The 5,000-nt window shown below is 49.3% G+C and overlaps 1 protein-coding gene across 21 annotated transcripts in view; it reads left to right on the top strand.

Annotated features, from left to right (window-relative positions):
* Window positions 1–5,000, top strand: part of LOC121880142 (disintegrin and metalloproteinase domain-containing protein 11-like) — a 180,416-nt gene that overhangs the window by 46,900 nt on the left and 128,516 nt on the right. The gene's annotated exons all lie outside the window — the stretch shown is intronic.

Here is a 5,000-nt window from a genome sequence, read left to right as displayed (position 1 = left end):
GTTAAACCCTCACATTCTTCCCCCCCTTCCTTTCTTACCTCCTTTCGTCTCTCCTTACCTGGAAGTCTATCACCTCATTCCTCTCCTAATTCCCTCCCTTCCTTCTCTCCTGTCCTTTCTCTCTCCCTCCCCCTTCTCTTCCTCACTCCTTCCTCCCTCCTTTCTCCCTTCTTCTCTCCATCCCTACATGAAAGTTTATCACCTGAATCCTCTTATACCTCTCCCCCTTCCTCCCTCCCTGCACTTTCCCATCCCCTTCCCTGCCCTCTCTCCCTCCCTTGGCAGGAAGGGTGTAGGTGTAAGGGACAATTAGCCGGTAGCTCTTGGTGGCCTGGGTCGGTGTGTAGGACTCAGGAAGGATCACCTCAAGCACCTGTAGCCTGACCACCTCCTAACTCCTCCTCACCTGTGGGCTTAAGTAGGTTTAGGAGGTAGGGAGGTAGAGAGAGGTGCGGGGAGGGAGGGAAGGAAGGAGGGAGGGGGGAGAAGGATGGTGGGAAGGAAGAGGGAAGAAGTGGTGGGGGAAGGTGGAGAGGGGAGGGAGAGAACGAGAGGGAATGGGGTAGTGTGGGTAAGGAAGGATGGGGAGAGGTGTACGAATTTGAAGGAGGGAGAGGGAAAGAGATGGAGAGAATGAAGGTGGGAGGAAAAGAGGGAGGGAAGGTAAGGAGGGGGGATGGTGAGAGAGAGAGAGAGAGAGAGAGAGAGAGAGAGAGGATTGAACCCAAGTAATATGAGATAAAGATGTAGATAGAGATAGAGAGATAGTACTGAAGATAGAGAGATAGAGACAGGTGAGAGATAGAGATAGCAGCAAAGCCGAGGAGTGATGGTAGCCTCCTTCAGGTAGACACAGGGGTGGGAGGTAAGCCGGCTGGTGAAAACACGGCTTTAAGATCTTACCTCCAGACGTTTTGAGTTGGGGGCTGAAACACAGTGGTGGTGGGGGGGTCGTCCCTCTTGTGGGAGGGGGGTGGTGGAGAGGGAGGAAAGAGGAGGTGGAGGGGAAAGCTCATCCTCAGATTTTATTTTCTGGACGGAGAAAGTTAAGGCGGTGAGTTTTTATTTAAGGAAGTAAGAGAAAGTTTGGAGAAAGTCATTTTAATTAACAGGAGGAGAAAGTACAGGTGGAATTATATTATTTGAGAGAGAGAGAGAGAGAGAGAGAAGTAAAGAATGAGACAGAAAGTAACAGTGAAAGAAAGACAGAGAAAGGGAGATAAAGAAAGAGAGAATGAAAAAAGAAAGTACAGCAAAAATACTACCTTCTCCTTACGAGATATAGATTGGAGAAAGAAGTGGTTGAGAGAGAGAGAGAGAGAGAGAGAGAGAGAGAGAGAGAGAGAGAGAGAGAGAGAGAGAGAGAGAGAGAGAGAGAGAGAGAGAAAAGAAAGTTCAAACAGAAAGATACCTTTTGCGGAGAGAAAGTTCAGTGAAAGGTTATATATTTTTTCCTTCTATCTCCGAGCGTTGTAGTTGGCGATCAAAGAGGCGGGCGGCGAGGCATCGTGACGTCAACCAATTAGCAGGGGAAAGTTAGGAGGAAAAAATGTTTGCTTGAAGACACCGCCGGAGAAAGTGGAGAAAGCACAGCCCAGAGAAATGTTGGGTGAAAGTGATAAGATGTTGTTTAGTTGGTGAAAGTAGCTGGGGGAATCGTTGAATCCTGAGAGACCTTGAGAGATCTTGAGACCTCCGAGAGACCCTGAGATACTTTAATAGACCTTAAAAGACCCTGAGAGAATTTGAGACCTCCGAGAGACCCTGATGGACCATGAGAGACTTTAAGAGACACCGAGAGACCTGATAAAGAACCCAAAAATGACCCAAATTCCCTAAAGAATCAACAGAAGGTCAGATTTAGGGACCAAAATTACTTAAATTCCCCAAAGAAGCAACAGAGGCTCAGATTTAGGGACCAAAATGACCCAAATTCCCTAAAGAAGCAACAGAGGCTCAGATTTAGGGACCCAAAATGACCCAAATTCCCTAAAGAAGCAACAGAAGGTCAGATTTAGGGACCAAAATTACTTAAATTCCCCAAAGAAGCAACAGAGGCTCAGATTTAGGGACCAAAATGACCCAAATTCCCTAAAGAAGCAACAGAGGCTCAGATTTAGGGACCCAAAATGACCTAAATTCCCTAACAGAGAAGGGATTTAAGGAGAGGAGGGCGGTGATCAGGGCCAAAGATAAGATTAATATGCTTATTGAGTGGTTGTCGGGGCGCGCTAGTGCTGGCCATCGATATGAACGGTGTATGGCGGTGAGTGATGATGGTGAGGAGAGAGAGAGAGAGAGAGAGAGAGAGAGAGAGAGAGAGAGAGAGAGAGAGAGAAGGGGAAAAGGAGGAAGAGGAAAAATAAGAAAAGGGAAAGGAAGGAGAGGAGGAAGAGAGAAAGGAAGTTCAGTAAAGAAAGTGAGAGGGGGAACGAGGAGAAAATCAAGAACAAATCAAGGAAGAGAAAGCATCGAGGGGAGGAGAAAGTGAAAGCGGAAGAACTGAGAATAGAAAGTGAGATAAAGGAGGAGGAGGAGGAGGAGGAAGAGGATATGGGAAATTTTAAATGAAATATTGAAGAGAAAGTAAGGAGAACAAGAGAAAGTGATATAAACATGAAGAGAAAGTAAGGAGAACAAGAGAAAGTAAGATACAAATTAAGAGAAAGTAAGAAAAACAAGAGAAAGTGAGATAAGGATGGGGAGAAAGTAGGGATGGGATGGTAGCGAAACTTGTGAGTAAGTACCATCAACCTCCCTCTTATCCTATGTCCACCTCCGCTCCCTCTCACTCCCCTCTCCCTCTCACCCTCTCTCTCTCCCCTCTCACTCTCATTCTCCCCTTCACTCCCCTCTTCCTTCTAGTATTCTCAGTTCCCCCTTCTCACTCTCTCTCTCATTCTCTCTCACTCTCCCCTCTCACTTCTTTTCACTCTCATTCTCCTCACTCTCCCCCCCCCCACTCCCCTTTCTCTCTCTCCCCTCTCACTCTCTCTCTCATTCACTCTCTCTCTCACTCTCTCTTCCCTCTCACTTCTTTCACTCTCATTCTCCTCCTCACTCTCACCGTGTCTTTCATCTCCCCACTCCTCAGCCCTCTCAATGCTAACTTCTCTCACTTTCACTATTGCTCTCTCTTCCTTTGCTTTCACTAAATATCCTTCCCCTCTCTTCCCCTCCCCTCTCTCCTTTTATCCTCTCCTTTCGCCTCTTCTTTCATCCCTTCTCCTCTATTCTCCCTTCTCTTTCCACCCCTCTTCCCTCACCTTCGCCTCCTCTCCCTTCCCTTCTCCTCACCTCTTCCTCTCCCTCTTCCTCCCCCTCCTTTCCCCCCTTCTCTCCCCGTAGGGACTAAGGGTTACCAGAGGGAACATATAAAGGTAGATAGTGTCGCTCCTATTGTTATTCTCCCCTCCCCTCCCTTCCCCTCCCCTCCCTTCTCCTCCCCTCCCCTTCCCTTCCCTTCCCTCCCTCCCTTCTCCCTCCCTTCCCTCCCTTCCCTCCCCTTCCTTCCCTCCTTCCCCCTCCCCTCCCCTTCCCCTCCTCCTTCCTCCCTTTCCCCCCTCCCCCCTTATGAGTGTCCAGAGGAGGGAGGGGAGGCGAGGAACAGGGGTTAAGAGGGGAGGAAAGGAGAGGGAGAGGATAGGAGGATAAGAACATCTGATCTCTTACACCTGACGGAGAGAGAGAGAGAGAGAGAGAGAGAGAGAGAGAGAGAGAGAGAGAGAGAGAGAGAGAGAGAGAGAGAGGATCCACTACTGCCTTGGGCCTCTACCTGGTGAGTGAGGGAGAGGAAGTGAGAGTGAGGGAAGGGGGAATGTGGGTGAGAGGAAGTGAGAGGGAATAGGTGTATTTGTGAGTGAGAGAGGGATGTGCGGATGAGAGGGAGGAGGGGTGTGGAGTGAGAGGGCGAGGTATATGGGTGAGAGAGGGGAATATGTGTGAGAAGTGAGGCGTGAGAGGGAGGTGGTGTGTGAGTGGGAAGGAGTGAGAGGGAGGAGGCGTGTGGGTGAGATCTGAAATCTGGCGTATTTCCAAAAACGTCATGGCCAATCGTGTACCGTGTTTCCAGTGACGTCATGACGCCAGGGACGTCAAGGCCAATGAAAAGACGTGTTTTAATGACGTCATATCTTTGATAATGTCATGTTCAATCAAAATATGTGTTTTTAGTGACATCAAGATCGGTGACGTCATGACCAATCAAGGGATGTATTTTCAATGACGTCATAACTTCAATGACGTAATGGCCAGTCCCCGCTAGTGTTAGTATTCGGATGATACTAACTAATGTTTTTTTTATCAATATCTCGTGTGTGTGTGTGTGTGTGTGTGTGCGCCATCAGCAGGTGTCAGCAGACGTCAGCAGGGCAGTTTAAAACCTCTCAACTTCACGAGAGAAAAAAAAATACTGATTTCTTATCAGGAGCTTGGGCTGACGAATGAGCTGACATTAAGATCTCTCCCCACTTCCACCCTCCCCTACTTCACTCTCCCTACTTCACCCTCCCTCTCTTTCCCCGACTAGCGATGATACACACCCCGTCAGCCCTTATTCCCAGCCCGTAGTAAGGGTCAGAGTAAGGGCCTTTGATCTGGAGGGAGTTAGCTGTTGTTGAGGGGATGGGGGGAGGGGGGGAATGGGTAGGGAGGAGGAGGAGGAGGAAGCAGAAGAAGGAGGAAGATGGGAAGGAGGAGGAGAAGGAGGTCTCGTTATCTCCCCAGCATCCCCTAGACACTGTTGCTGGGGAGGAGATTAACGCCCCTCTAAGGGATAGTCACGCTCCTCTCTACCCCTACCCCTCCTCTCCCCTCTCTTCATATCTCCTCCCTTCCCTCTCTCCCTCTCCTCCTTTCTCCCTACCCCCTCTCCCCTCCTTCTCTCTCTCTCTCTCTCTCTCTCTCTCTCTCTCTCCAACCATACAAAAAACAACCACCACCACCACTACCAACTAATGACGTCAGCAGCGGGTTATGACGTCAGAGCTGAGACCCCCTCC

This window comes from Homarus americanus, unplaced genomic scaffold (genome assembly GCF_018991925.1).
Source record: "Homarus americanus isolate GMGI-L3 unplaced genomic scaffold, GMGI_Hamer_2.0 scaffold50564, whole genome shotgun sequence".
Lineage (NCBI taxonomy): Eukaryota > Metazoa > Arthropoda > Malacostraca > Decapoda > Nephropidae > Homarus > Homarus americanus.
This window is presented reverse-complemented; position numbering and strand designations above follow the sequence as displayed.